General features: G+C 42.9%; 1 protein-coding gene across 1 annotated transcript in view; it reads left to right on the plus strand.

Annotated features, from left to right (window-relative positions):
* Positions 1–16,287, plus strand: part of Lrmda (leucine rich melanocyte differentiation associated) — a 1,121,019-nt gene that overhangs the window by 681,055 nt on the left and 423,677 nt on the right. The gene's annotated exons all lie outside the window — the stretch shown is intronic.

The raw sequence follows: 16,287 nt of genomic DNA on the forward strand, positions 1-16,287 counted from the left end.
TCCGTATGAACCCATTAACTCAGCAGTTTGGGCCAGAGTCGCCTTTCTTCCAGCTTCTTGACGTGACCGCTGTGCTTGCTGTGAGCGTTCAGCATTGCGTATGCATGAAACCACCATTGCCTGCCCCCCCCATCTTTCATCACCTAAACGAGGGCAGTTAATGCTTAAGAGCAGAGAATGGGGAACATAATGATGGATAAATTATAAGTTTGGGGATATGAAAAGTCAAACTGTGTAAATATGTATTTTAAACCACAAACAGAATGTTAATGCGTCTTTCCCATTAACTCACTAACTGAAATTACAGCGTGTAATGTGAGCCAACGCCCACGGGTTGGTTAGGATGTTTTCAGATTGAGCACAGAGAAATGATAAATGTCCTTCCAGACAAAGAAGCGATTGACACAGCTTTTCCGTGTAGTCGCTGACTGTGTTGGTGACAGAGAATAAACTGAAGACGGGGGTAGAGGAAGGTCATGAGAGACCCGGGGAAAGAGAACATGGGTTTAGAGTGAGCTCTTGTGTATGTTGGGGGACGCCAGAGGACTCGGGGCGCCCCCTTCCAGTATTGGGAACCCATTCCTGGTGGCCTGGCTTTCATTCCTGGATCAGAGGGGTAGGCTGTTTTCTTAAACCCTAGCTTCCTTCTGCTTCATTTGGTGGATGGCTAACCCAAAGCAAGCCTCACTTTGGCTAGGTTTGGTGGGGGATGTGGGGTGTATTTAGAAGTCCTGTCAGTAGGAGGTGGCTTGTGGGACAGCCTTGTAAAAGAGAAGCTGAAAGGATGTGGTGAAATTGGAATTCGTGTACACTGGTGGTGGGAATGCAAAACACTGGAAATCAGCACAGCGGTTCCTCAAAACGAATGAAAAATAGAATTACTGCATGATCCATAAATTCTACTTCTGGAAATCCCCAAAGAATTGAAGCGTGTTAAGGGGGTATCTGTGCTCCCACATTGACAATAACCCTATTCATAATAGCCAACAGGTAAATGGGACCAATACGTCTATGAACAGATGAGAAGATGAATAAAATACAATCTAGACACAGCACAGAAAGTTAGTGAGCATTATCATTTACTTTTAAGAAGGAAAGATGGCTCAATAGTTTGGGTGCTTGCTTGCAGAGTCTAAAGGCCTGAGTTTGATTCCCCAGTACCCACATAAAGCCAGACACACAGAATGGTGCATGTATCTGGAGTTCATTAGCAGCTGCAGCAGACCCTGTGGGTCCCTTTCTCTCTCTCTCTCTCTCTTGGCTTACAAGTAAGTATTATATTTACTTACTTAAGAGAGATGCAGCTAGAAAGAGAAAGAGAAGAGGCACACCAGGGCCTCCAGCCACTGCAAAGAAACTCCAGATGTAAGAGCCACCTTGTATATCTGGCTTATGTGGGTTCTGGAGAGTCAAACCTAGGTCCTTAGGCTTCAAAGGCAAGAACCCTAACCACTAAGCAATCTCCCCAGCCCTAACTATTGTTTTTAAAACAGGAAAGGCTAATATAGGCTAGAGTGTGGGGGAACCCAGAAGACATGCCAAGCACAATAGAGCAGTCACAAAACGACAAATCTGTATGATTGCCCTTTTCTGAGGTACCTAGAACAGGCAAAGTCATAGAGACAGAAAGTAAAACAGCTATTTCCAAAGCCCAGGAGAGAAGAGAGTAAGGATTTGCATAAGAGGAATGTAGCATTCTATTTTTACAAGAGGGAAAGTATTCTGTAGGTTGGTTGTATAATGATATAAATGTACTTGACACTACAGAATTATATGATTAAAGTGGTTAGGATGGTAAATTTTAGCTTATGTTTATTTTGCTATGATGAAAAGTTTTAGCAAAGTGAGAAAAGGGGAAAAGGGAGGTTAAGAACAGGGCCCTGGGAGGGAAGGAAGTAGATCTACGGTGAAAGCCTGGCACGGCCGCGTACTAGCTGGGGTCTTGTGGGTAATCCACTTAAACTAAGCTCTGAGCATTCCCAGAGTGAGGCGCCTCCTCCTTAGGGTAGTCGAGGGGATTAAATGAAATTCTGTGTGCCAAGCTTCCATCCTGTGCCTGGTACCTAGACGTGACCTAAACAAGGTGTTGGCTGTGACTCCTCCAGCCCCTCCTCTGCCTTGAGAGGGGACATGGTGTCTTCTGAAGGGGATACGTCCATTTCGCGGGCCTTCTGAAGTTCTACTCCCCTTGTCCTGCCCCCCCCCCGCCCATCCTGTGTAGCTCCAATCTCATCTGAGCAATGCTCAATCTCCCACTCCACTGCTGTCAGGAACCCCATGGTCACCCACAATTCACGGCACTAGACAAAGCAGCAACTGTAAGTGTGTCATTCTCAAGCAAGCCTTTGCTGAGGTGTGAATGTGAGATTAGTGGGAAGAAAATCTAGTTCTCACCCTCACGTAGACTATCATATAACTGTTGTGCACATTTTTTCTCTGCTCCCCATTATTATAATTTATATCATATTATCATTATGTATGATGACTTTTTATTTATTTATTTACAAGGAGAAAGAGGAGAGAGAGAGAGAAAGAAAGAAAGAAAGAAAAAGAGAGAGGGATATTGGGTGCACCAGGGCCTCTATCCACCGCAAACAAACTCCAGATGCATGTGTCAACATGTGCATCTGGTTTTATGTGGGTACTGGGGAATTGAACCCCGGGCTGTTAGGCATGACAGGCAAGCCATTTAACCATGGAGCCATCTCTCTTGCCTGATTACTTTTTTTTCTTTTTAAACACAGTATGGTCAGTTCTTTGAAGGTAAGGATCTTGTCTTGTTCCTTTTGTCTCATGGAAGTGTTTCACCTAACCCGCCACATGAAGGCAAACAGTCCTCCAGGTGTCTTTATGTTAGGAAGACTGCACCATCTATGGGCTTAGGCGAGTTCTGGTACTGTGAAAGACCTAGACAGAGCCAGATCCTTGTGCCTCCTGGGGCTCAGGCCACCTGCATGAGGTGGTGGTTTTGAGCCTCCTCTCTGAAGAAACACAGTAGAAACAGCTTGGGGGAGGAAAGGGCCTATTTCCGTTTAGTTTCAAGGGGAAGCCTCATTGTGGCGAGGAAGCTTGGCAGGAGCAGACAGCTGGCCATCGCATCTCTACAGCAGCAGAGAGGAGGATGAGAACTAGGTTTGCGGCTGGGCTGTAGCACCCCAAAGCCTGCCCCCAGCCACACCTCCTCCCACAGGCATCTACCTGCCAAAGGCTCCACCAGCTGGGGATCAAATACATTGCTTAATCACAAGCATATTAGGTCATGGGGACATTTTCTACTGAAACCACCACACTCCACCTCATCACAGTGAAATAAATGTCTTGCCCATCAAACTGGGAAAAAGTAAAACCATAATGGCAGGCTGTGGCAAAGATATGCAGAAAGGAAGAGCACTTATACATTACTGGTGGGTTAGTAGTCACCCATTTGGTACTGGGTATAGAACAACTTGCCTTTGGGCAATTTCACTTCTGACTGCTAATGCCAAGACACACCTGGTGCATGTAAGACTGTCTACTGTATCACCCAGGTAACCAGGAAACAGTGGAATAGCTTGTAGTGACTGGAAGTGCTTCATGCAATAGTCATGCCCACCCACCCTGAATCTCTGAACATGACCTTATTTGGGATAAAGGTCTCAGCAAGAGTTAAGGAATAGAGGATGAGTGCTCCTTGGAGAGATGTTTGGGTCTAGAGAAGAAAGCGCTGTGAAAATGTAGGCAGAAGTTAGTTATTCTGCTATTAAACGAAGGAAGATGTAGGGACGCTAGAATCCGAAAGAGGTAAGGTATGGTACCCCTCTAGCCCTGCAGGGAACAATGTCCACACCTTGTCAACACCTGATTTCGGACTTCTAAGCCTTGATCGCTGAAGCAGAACTGCACTGTTGCTCCCAAGGCCCAGTTAACAGTCCTGGGTATGGCTAACCTAGGTAGCACGCACACAGGACAGAGACTCAAATAAGAGAAATGGGAAAATGAAGTATGATTTACCCACATAACAGCATACTTAGTGCAGTCGGTAAAATCATGAGCTACCTTTCATTCACAATCATGATATGGATGTTAAGCCCTTAAAGAAATACACTTCTGGGCTGGAGAGATGGCTTAGCAGTTAAGTGCTTGCCTGTGAAGCCTAAGGACACCGGTTCAAGACACAATTCCCCAGGACCCACATTAGCCAGATGCACAAGGGGGCACATACGTCTGGAGTTCATTTGCAGTGGCTGGAGGCCCTGGCGTGCCCATTCTCTCTCTCTCTCTGCCTCTTTCTCGCTCTGTCTGTTGCTCTCAAATAAATAAATAAACAAACAAAATTAAAAAAAAAAAAAAAGAAATACACTTCTGGTGGGATGCCATCATGTCCATGCAGTGAATGGCATATGTATTTTCTGTGCACATGTACCAGTGAAGTGATGGGTTCAAACAAACATGAGGTGTTAATACTAACGCCATGACCGTGGTTAGTGATGGTGTTAGGGAAAGAGGCAGATGAAATGACGCATGGTATTTTAGTAAGATCAGACATGGGTTTACAAAGAGGAAGAATGTCTGACGGAAACCAAATAAAGTATTAACATTTCCTTAATGGTAAAAGGCACCAAAACATCTGATTTTTTTTAAAAAAATATTTAGATTATTTTGCATGTTAAACTTCTGAAAGATTCACCAAGCATATAAAGTATTAATGAAGACCATATTGGATATAGTAAGATGCAGAGAAATGTGAGTTTTTATTTTCATTTTACCTACACAAGACCATCATAAGAGGAGGAAAAAATAGGTAATGTCATCAAAAATTAAAGAGAGGCTGAGAACAGGAGGGGATATGATGGAGAGTGGAGTTGCAAAGGAGAATTACCATGGCTTAATGTCTATAATTATGGAAATTGTCAATAAAAACAAATTTAAGAACATCATGGGTGGTGACGTGAGCTCCATGATAGAAGAAAACTCGCTGAGCATGCATGAGGTCCTGGTTCAATGCTCAACACCACGCGCACACATACAGGTACACACATGTGTGTGCTTGTGCATGCATATACATCGACACAACTGCATGTATGCACATGTGCACAATCAGGTTTTGATACTGCCAGGATCCTTAGGAGTTTTTTGAGACTTTCTTTTGTAGATGTGGATGTGAGGCTTCTAGGATCAAGGAGAAGTGAAAGCCTGGATATACTTGCTGCGTGAGTTTGAACAAGCTAGTCAATTCCACCATTTACCTCCTCAACTGTACAATCTTATCAGCTCTGCAGCTTGTGAAAGATCTAATAAACACCCATAGCTTTTGCCTCACTGTTTCAGAAATATGCTCTCCTACCCTCTTCACACTGCTCCCCCTGCAAGAAACACGCTGTGTGTCATCTATTTGTGTGTATAGCCTTGGCATGTATGGTAAGTTCTGCAGACTTCAGTTTCTGTTTGTTATTATTAGTCTTAGTATTTATTTATTTTTGGTTTATCGAGGTAGGGTCTCACTCTAGCCCAGGCTGACCTGGAATTCACTATGGAGTCTCAGGGTGGCCTTGAACTCATTGCTATCCTCCTACCTCTGCCTCCCACGTGCTGGGATTAAAGGCGTATACCACCACGCCTGGCTATTTTTTATATTTTTGAGACAGGTCCAGGCTGGCCACAAACTCACTATCTAGCTAACGATGACCTTGAACTTTTGATCCTCCTGGCACAATTTAAATGCTGTCATTACAGGTATGTACCACCGAGCCCATTTTATGTGGTGCTGGGGATGGAACCCAGGCCTTTTTGCTTTCTGAGCTGACATTAGGCTGTCTTCCCCACTCTGCATTGAGACCATGTCCCTGCCCCCATCCTGTGGCCAGCTCTCTTGCATGAAGGAGTAGAGAACAGATGGGGTGTCTATACAAGGACCTCTTAGCTCAGAACTTTTATATTGTGTAAGTTGTGACCGAGCCACACCTTGTGAGTTGGGGGTCTTCTGGGCATTGTTGTGTGGGGAGAGGTCTCACTCACAGTTACCTTTCTTCTCTCACACCAAACACTGCATCCCTGATGTTCTCTTGTTGCCATGAAAACCAGCCCACCACACGTTTTGTCCCCGAACTCCCTCTGACACTTCCTCAGCCTGTCTAGGCCCAAAGCCAAACAATACCAGAACATACTTCAGGAGCAGGACATTGGCATTTCCGGCGCCTGGGGCACAGGTTGACTGCCAAGGGTCACTTTTCCCTGAAGGTTAAAGGATGACCTTGGTCAATGTTTAGCTTGTGTTCACTTCAGTGATTTCTGCTGGTTAATGAGTCATGGGGCAAATTAGTCGAGGACGTTCACACCCTGCAGGTAAACAGGGGTGGAAAGAACTAGTAATCCCAAAATTGCTGTCGGAGTTGCCGAGCCGCGCAGCGTGCGTACCTGCATAGCGCTGCGTTCCAGCTCTTAGATCTTAATGGCCACAGTAAATTAGTCTTTTTAAAAACCCTGACACTTAAAGACTCGCCTCTTCTCCACCTCAGGAAGCCCCATGCTCAATCTCACTCTCCCCTGGCAGCCCTGCCATTCTCAAACCGTGGGCTGAGGCTCGCAGCAAGACTAGGAGGAGATGCTAAAGATTTGAAGACCACAGAGCGACGTGTGACATTTAACATTAACCGCCAGTATGCTGGGTTTCTTCCAATAATACCATGTCTTGGCAAAGTTAGCTTTTCTTTTGTGGGGGGTTATCTGCTGAGATGATAGCAAGGATAATGTGAAATTCATGTGGAACAAGAAAGATAGATATTTTGCCTTTTGTGAGTGCAAAGTTTAGGAAGTTGTTCAGAGCCAGAAAAGTATACATGTGCCCTCAGTATGTATCTGCAAGCCAAGCAGGCAGAATGAAATAAAAAATACATTTTCCTCCTACGTACGCAGATTATTTTGTATCAGATGGCCATTGCGTTGTTATGATATAAATGCTTATTCATTTGTTCCCTTATGAAGCTGTGGGATCATTTGGTCTCTGACTCCTCCACACACACTTAGAAGATTGAACTGAAGAAGTCTGTGAACCTTTGTCTCAGGCAAAGGCAGAGACTCTCTCACCCTTGCTTCCATTAGCCCCCGGTCAGCAGCATTTCCTCCTAAGCAATGTCACGTCATTCCTTGCAGCCATCTCCACATGGAACACGGAATTTCACCGATGCGTGGGTGTGTGTGTTGATGTGTGCCCAGTGTGTGTGCATGTGTGTATGCATGGTCTCATGTGTGTGATCACACATGCATGGGATGAGTGTGTGTGCATGTGTCACATAAACCCGGAGGCCAGAGGGCGATGCTGAACGTATGTCACAATTGCCCTCCACTTTTTTTTTTTTCCGGAAGCATGGTCTCCTTGATTCAGAGCTTACCAGTTGGCTCGTCTTGCTTGCTAGCTCGTCCCGTGGATCCCATCTCTGCCTCCTGAGTGTGGGGATTCCAGGCAAGCCACCACATCCACCTGGAGGGCTGCCGGGGGTCCGAGCTCTGGTCTTTTTGCTTGCACAGCCAGTGCTTGAACCACTGAGCCATCATTATTCTTTTTCCTGTTTTGTCACGTGTGTTTAGTGGGTGTGGCATGGTGTGTGTGTGTGTCCCAAAGTGCACATGATGTGCACGTGAAGAAGCCAGAGGTGAACTTGGATGACCCAGCCTCTTGTTGCTTGCCCATGTGCTTCCTTGAGATGGAATCTCTCACTGATTCTAGAGTTTACCATTTGCTCCTACCCCAGTGACCTCTGCTCCCCACAGGACTGGGGTTACAGATAGGAATGGTCACACCCAGACATTTGCATGGGTGCTAGGGACTTGAAATCAGGCATCTTCAGATCCCCACAGGCCCTCATACTTCCAAGGAAAGTGTTCTCATATGCTAAATCATCTCTCAATCCCCTCATAGATTCTGAAAATGAAAAAAGAAGAGACCTGCCTAAATTGTTACCACCCCTGCTCCAGGCTTCTCGCCTCACCTTGTCCATGCTACTCCCATCCCCTCCCTCACCCTCCATCCTTCTATTCTCTCTTCCATTTCCCTTCTTCATCTCCAACTCTCCTTTTGCTCCATATTCTTACTCAAGCTGAGCGTGTTGGCGCACGCCTTTAATCCCAGCACTCGGGAGGCAGAGGTAGGAGGATCGCCATGAGTTCGAGGCCACCCTGAGACTACATAATGAATTCCAGGTCAGCCTGGGGTAGGGTGAGACCCTACCTTGAAAAATAAAAAAGGATAACAAAAACAAAAGCGGTTTCATCGTGGCTCCTTTATGACTCACAATGGGCACAGTCCTGACACCTGGCTTGGCTTCGTCCCCTGACATTGCATCTGGGGGCCAGGGCCACTGACGAGCTCCCAAGAGCCTCCCAGCCACTGTGGGCGAAGGGCCTCGGCACCTCCCGCGCTGCTGCTGATGGCACTGTCCTGTGCTCTGAGAACGTCTCCCACTGCCGCCACCTCTAGAGAATGGCATTAATATTGACAGCTCATCTGTAACCGCTGAGGCTATAGACATTCACGTCCACTTTTTTTTTTTTTTTTTTTTTTGAGGTAGGGTCTTGCTCTAGCCCAGCCCAAGCTGACCTGGAATTCGCTATGTAATCTCAGGGTGGCCTTGAACTCACGTCGATCCTCCTACCACTGCCTCCCGTGTGCTGGGATTAAAGGCATGTGCCACCACGCCCAGCTCATGCCCGCGTTTTTATGTGGTTGCTCAGGAGTGAACTCAGAACCTCATGTTTGCACAGCAAGTGTTTGTACCCTGTTCCCTGGTCCTATGGAGCTGTCGAGGTGTTGCGGACCTCACTTCATCCTTGCCATACGACCCCCCCCAACCCCGCCGCCCCCAAGGCTTAACTGTCTTTGAGGCCAATGTGTATTTCAGCAATTTCTGTGTTCTCTGTGGTACCTGGTCCATGGACTCATGTGTGCTGGAGATGAGCTGTACATTCCAGAACACTCTGGTCTCTAAGGAACCCTACTGACATGTGACAAACCTTAAAGGTTTCTGGCGGGCTTGGCCTCTGAAGTGAAAGGGAGATCACATCTCCCTCTTCATTTACAAACTAGAAAGCTTGTCTACTAGAAAATAAATACCAAGATAAGTAAACTTAAATAGAATAAACCTACTTAGAAATAACAATTTGTATTTTGACATATTAACTATTCTAATATGTCTGTATACACGTAAAATATGTGTATTTATGAAATAAAAATAGGATTATGTTTTCCATATTACTTTTTAATCTCTTACGGCTGTGGAACAACTGCAAGTGCTGAGAGGAGATAGATGAATTTAATAAAAATTCCATATTTTATTTTGTGCATTATAGTATTGTTCATCATTGCTTGCTTTTAATTTTAAAACTATATATTGCATCATTATTCCAGGAAATTATCTGTATCAGTACTATTCAAAGTTATGTGTGGACTGGTGCCAATCTACAAAGTGGCACAGGCCCACGAGATAAGCCCAGGAATTACAAGCAAGCATTCAGAAACTCTTAAAGTCCTATGACATCCCCAAATCTAGTAATTCATTTTAGAAGATACTTTCATACAGAAGTACTACATATTAAATATAAATTTAATAAAAGCAACCATTGTTAAACTCAGCTCATATCTTACACTTCATGTAGTTCTAAACTCACTCCCCAAGCCCTTCATGTAACCAGGAAGACACACTGCATTCTCCTCTTCCATTAGCTTTTCTCAGTTCGAGGATTTTGTTCCAAGAGACCAAGGCAAAAAGTAGAAGGGGCACTTGATTAAATGTTATTGAAGCATAATTTACAAATAGTAAAACTCACTCTTTTGAGTGTGGAGTCTGGGCAAACACATAAGGTCCAATCATTACCATAGCAGTCAGGAGAAAGAGTCATTTTCTACCCAACAAATGACCTTTTCTCTTTGCCCACAATCTCACCGATTTCTACCTCCTGCCAGTCTGTCTTTACTTCTTTCTTTTTGTGTGTCTTTAAGTATTTGACTTAACATTTCTTAGTAGTAGTATTTTATGGTGTGTGTATGTGGTGGTTTGATTCAGATGTCCCCCATAAACTTAGGTATTTCGAATGCTAGGTTCCCAGCTGATGGTGATTGGAAATTAACGCCTCCTGGAGGGAGTGTATTGTTGGGGGCGGGCTTATGGGTGTTATAGCCAGTTTCCCCATGCCAGTGTTTGGCACCCTCTCCTGTTGCTATGGTCCACCTTATGTTGGCCAGTGGGTGATGTCCACCCTCTCTGCTCATGCCATTGTTTTCCCCTGCCATCATGGGGCTTCCCCTGGAGCCTGTAAGCCAAATAAACCTCTTTTTCCCACAAGCTACTCTTGGTTGGGTGATTTCTACCAGCAATGCAGGCCTGACTGCAGCAGTGTGTGTGCACACCATGTAGTGTATGTAATGTATATGCAGATGTACAATATTCCATGCACATGTGTGCAGAGGCCGGAAGAGATCACTGGGCATCCTTCTCAATTCTTCTTTTGCCCTTACACCTTACTTCCCTGAAAGACTCTTGCACTGAACATGGAACTGTCTTTTTTTAATTTTTTGACAGACCCCCTGACCAGGGAGCCCAGTGATCCTTCTGTCTCTACCTGCATCACCACCAAGTGCACGCATTTTTATGTGTTTGCTCAGGATCAACCTCAGAGCCTCCTGCTTGTACAGCAAGGGCCATTACCCATTGAGCCATCTCCACAGCCCCAAATTTTGACCCAAATTTTAAATTGAATCATGCAATACATGTTAGGAATCTGGTTTCCTTTTTTTTTTTCTAATATTTTATTTATCTACTTATTTGAGAGAGGGTGAGGGAGGGAGGGAGGGAGAGAGAGAGAGATTCAGATAAAGAAAGAGAGAATGGGCATGCCAGGGCCTCTAGCCACTGCAAACAAACTCCTGATGCATGCAACCCCTTGTGAATCTAGCTTACGTGGATTCTGAGGAGTTGAACCTGGGTCCTTAGGCTTGACAAGCAAACACCTTAACCATTAAGTCTTCTCTCCAGCCTGAGTCCACTTCTTTCAGTGATCATTACTTAATGTTCTTACAGGAATCGGTAGCTCATTCCTCCCTATTGTGGGTTTCCACTGTACAAACACACCACTGTTTATCCATTCATAAGGTGAGGGACGGGTTCGCAGACTTTGGTGGTTATGAATAAAACTGCTCCTGACAGTTGTGGAGAATTTTTTGAATGCTCGTGAAATTTGTGTCAACCTATTTTTCTTCTTTTGTGTAAATCCTGAGAAGTGGGGCTGCCAAGTCTCATGGTTAGTGTATGCCTGGCTGGATGGGAAGTTGCCAGGTTGTTTTGTACAGTGGCTAGTTTACCATTCCACAGTGCTTCAAGTGATATTTGAAGATTACGGTCTTTCGCTAATTTTTTTGTAACGTCATATTGTCATTATGTTGTTATTTTGGTTATAGTCTTTGATCTCCCAATAGGTTTGTGGTGGTATCTTGTGGTTAAAATTTACATTTTCCTAATGACCATTGATGTTGAATACACTTTCATGTGAACGTTTGTATTTCATACATCTCCCTTAGTTAAAATCTGTCCATATCTTGGGCCAATTTTTAAAATGGCTTTCTCTGAATTCTTGACGTTGAGTTTTGAGATTTCTTTATATAATCTAGATAGAAGTCAGTTGTCAAATGCTTACTTTGAAAACATTATCTCAGAAAGTAGCTTCCATTTCTTAAAAAGGTTTTTATTTTTATGTTTTTATTATTTATAAGAGAGAGAATGAGAATGAGAATGACTATGAATGGTCATTCCAGGGCCTCCAACCACTGCAAACAAACTTCACTTGCATGTTCCACTTTGGCCATGTGGCCTTACATGGGTATTGGAGAATTGAACCCAGGCCATCAGGTTTTGCAAGCAAGTACCTTTAATTGATGAGCCATTACTCCATCCCTGTAACTTCCCTTTTAACTTTTATCTTTCAAGTAACATTAAAAAATATTAAAGTACAATTAATCAACATTTTATTTTATAGATCACACTTTTTAAATTATTTATTTATTTATTTGAGAGAGAGAGAGAGTGAGTGATAGAGAGAATGAGTGTGCTAGGGCCTCCAGCCACTGCAAATGAACTCCAGATACATATACCACCTCCTGCATTTGGCTTACATGGGTCTTGGGGAATCACACCTAGATCCTTTGGCTTTGTAGGCAAGCACCTTAACTAAGTCATCTTTCCAGCCCTATAGATCACACTTTTAATATCATAACTAAGAAATCTTGGCCCATATAAGATCTCATAGGTTTCATCTTGTTTTTCTAGATTTCATAGCTCTGAACCTTACATTCATCTATAATACACTGTGTCTGGGTCTGTGTACTCTAGGTCAGCCTATAGATAGTAGACAGGTTTGGGGATAGGGAATCAGTTTTTTTCAGTTATATTTGTTTAAAAGATCATTATTTCTCCATTTATGTGTCAAAATTAGTTGGCTATCTCTGGACTCTGTATTCCCTTACTTTGTATATTCCTTCAGCTTAGCCCACTGCTTTAAGCAATGTGAAAGAGATTTTGACATCAGATCATGTAACTCTTGATTTTATACCTCTTTGGCAAAAATCAGTGTGTTTGTTATAGTTCCTTTGCTTTTCCTTGCAATATTTTTTACATCAACTTGTTGAGTTTTGTAATGTTTGTGCTAGAACTTTAATTGGGATTAGGTTGAATGTATAGGGCTTGTTGTGAGGCTAGGGGGTGTTAATATCTTACCAAAATTGCATCCATGAACATAGTACCCTTCTCTATTTATTTATACCTTTTAAAATGTCCTTCATCTCTTTCTTAGTTTTCAGCATGTAAATCATTGTTTAATATTTTTATATATTTTCAAGGAGAGAGAGAGATAATGGTCACACTAGGGCATCTAGCCACTAAAAACAAGCTCCAGATGCATGTGCCACTTTGTGCATCTGGCCTTACATGGGTATTGGGGAATCAAACCCTGGCCATTAGGCTTTGCAAGCAAACTCCTTAACTGCTGAGCCATCTGCAGGCCTCTCAGCATGTAATGTTGCTCATGCTTAATTAGGTTGATACATAAATGGATGATCTAACATAACTGGGACTGGCTTTAAATCTTATATTTTGATTTTTCATTGCTTTTTAAAGCTCACTTATGTCTGGGGTGTTTTGGTAAATTGAGAATTTTGTTTTACAAATTGACACTTGTGTTTGCATAGGTGGTTTTCTTTTCTTTTTCATTTATCTGCTATATTCTTTTTTTTAATTTGGCTTTTCAAGGTACGGTCTCACGTCTCACTCTGGCCCAGGCTGTCCTGGAATTCAGTGTGACCTTGAATTCACAGTGATCCTTCTACCTCTGCCTCTGCCTATAGAGTGCTGGGATTAAAGGCATATGTCACCACACCTGGCTTATCTGCTATATTCTTTATTTCTTTTTAGTGTCTTAATCTATGTCTTAGAACCTTGTTTCCAGTCTTTAAAGGAAAACGGTGTTACAACTGAGTATGAAGTCAGTATGGATTTTGTTGTAGATGGATTTAAATATTTTTTTATATATGTAATCAGTATGTAGAAAGAGAGAGAGTATATGGTTTATCAGGGCTTCTTGTTGCTATATACAAACTCTAGATGCATGTACCACTTTTTTCATCTGGCTCTACATGGTTACTGGGGAATTAAACCTGGGCCAGCAGGCTGTGCAAGCAAGGACTTTAAACCACTAAGGAATCTCTGGAACCCTTACAGATGGATTTTTATCACATTTACAAAGTTCACAGTGTAATTTGCTAAGAGGTGTGTGTGGTTTTTTTTTTTTTTTTTTTTTTTTTTTTTTTCCTTAATCATGAATGGTCTTGAGTTTTGGCAAGTGTTTTTCTGCATCCATTGAGGTACAATTGATCTTATTTAGTCTGTGTTTAGGGTGAATTCATTGACTGATTTTTGGATGTTGAACCAAACTTGCATTCCTGGGGTAAACCCTACTTGGAATTGGCATGCTGTGTTTCCTTAATGCACTATTAGATTTCATTTGCTACCATATTGTTAGGTTTTTCATCTTTGCTCAGGATAAATATTGGTTTACAGTTTTCTTATACCATTTAAAAAAAATCTGGCTTTTATAATTAGTAGAATGATTTACACAATGAGTTTAAGTGTTCTTTTTTGTGTTTTTTTTGTAAGTATGTGTGTTGGATTGGTGTTCTCCATCTACATGATTGACAGAATTCATCAATAAACAGGTCTGATACTGTACTTCCTCTGTTACTGTGGTCATATGTGGTCAGACGATTTTAAACTACAAATATAGTTTCCTTATCAATAGAGGTCCATTAAAATTAGTTACTGCATTTGGGGGCTAAGGAAATGGCTTAGTGGTTAAGGCATTTGCCTGCGAAGACTAAGGACCTCAGTTTGAATCCCCAAGACCCACATAAGCCAGATGCACAAGTAGGTGCATGCACCTCTGGAGTTTCCTTGCAGTGATTGGAGGCCTGGCATGTCCATTCTCTCTTTCTCTCTATCTGCCTCTTCCTCTATCCCTCTCTCTCTCAAATAAATAAATTAAAAAAAATATCTTTTAAAAAAATTAGTTACTGCATTTGGGATGAGCTTTTATAGTTTATGTCTTCAAAAGATTTGTAAACTTCATTTAAATCATTGAATTCTGAGGCTCACCATTAATATACTTTCATTAGCATTTCTTAAATACATTGTCTATATTAATGTCTTGTCTTGTATGACTGATATGAATAATTTGTGTGGTCTTATTTTTAGCTTGTTCAATATGCTTACAGGTTTATTACTTGCATTGATTTTTTTTAAAGAAGTAGATTTTGTTACTATTGATTTTTTTCATGATATTTTTTTAATTTTATTGCTTGATGCCTTTATCTTAATCAATATCTTTCTTCTGTTGGATTCTTTGCTCTTCCTTTTCCGGCTTAGAGTGGAAGGTGATAATTGGCCTGACATTATTGTTCGTTTCTAACATCAGCATTGTCAGTGCAGACATATCCCTCTAAAGGCTGCATTGGCCGCATCCCATGATTGTTATGACATTTTGTTCCAATCAGCCACAAGCATTTTGTACATTCTCTTATAATTTCCTCTCTGAGTTATTCTAACTCGGTTGTTTAATCTTCACATATTAGGGAATGTTCCAGATATCTTTCTGTTATCATCATTGATTACATTCTCACACTGGTTAATTTGGCTTATATAATCAGCATTCTGTCAAGCTTGCTGGTGTTTGCAGCAATTGCCCTCACCATCATGCATTTCAGTGACTGTTGAGTTTTCCCTTTAGTCTTACCAATTTTTACTCCACGGACTGGGGAGGTTTGAATGGAACAAGTCCCTCACAGCCTCATGTGTTTGTGATTAAGCCTCATACTCAGTCCCTATCTGGAAGAACCTTTGGGAGGTGGCGCCTTGCTATAGGCGGTGTGTTGCTGGGGGTGGCTCTTGGGCTGTGGTTATAGCCCGGCCCTGCTTGCCACACTCAGCTCGCTCTCTCCCTCATCCCTGTTGATGAGAAGATGTGATGCCCAGTTATGTCTGCCCCCGCCATGCTTTTCCCTGCCATGATTAAACCTCCCCTTGAAGCTGCAAGCTGGTAGCAAATCCTTTTCTCCATGAGCTGCCTCTGGTTGTGTGCTTTCTCACAGCCATGCAAAGATAATGACAGAAACGCATCTTATGGCTTTGTTGTTAAGTTTTATACATACTTAAGAACATGTGTTCTCAATGGATGATCTCCTTATCATTAAACAAAATCCCATTTGGTTCCTGGTAAGGCCCAACTTGAACTGTGTGGGTGTTGCTCTGTGACTTCCCTCTTTTTGTTGAAGGGAATGTCTCTTAAGGTTCAGGATGATTTCCTGTTTCTTCCTAATGAGACTGAGGGATTTCATCCTTTCAGCGGTTCCCCAGACAGCACGTATTACAAGCGTGTTGATACACGGCCTCTCTCCCAGTGATGCCAACCTTGTGTTGGTTCAGGGATGAGTAGTTGTGAGGAGTCCTGTGTTTTTCCAGCAGCAGTTCCCATTCCCTCCTGGCGGGTATGCCGCACTGGCTCGGCATTCCCTGGACTCCGGCCCGCCTCCTCGAGAGCACATCTCGGGGAAGAAGAGATGCACACACCCTGTGTCCAGAACTCCCAGGATTCTCTGCTATCGCGCTCGCCCACGGTTGTCCTTCAGCAATCTCCTGGAAGGCCTAGCTGACTTCTTATTCAGCTGATGGGGTCCTGTCTTCCCCTCACTGCTTCAATTCTCTGATGGCAGCATGGAAA

The sequence above is a fragment of the Jaculus jaculus genome, chromosome 18, assembly GCF_020740685.1.
Source record: "Jaculus jaculus isolate mJacJac1 chromosome 18, mJacJac1.mat.Y.cur, whole genome shotgun sequence".
In the NCBI taxonomy this organism is placed as follows: Eukaryota; Metazoa; Chordata; class Mammalia; order Rodentia; family Dipodidae; genus Jaculus; species Jaculus jaculus.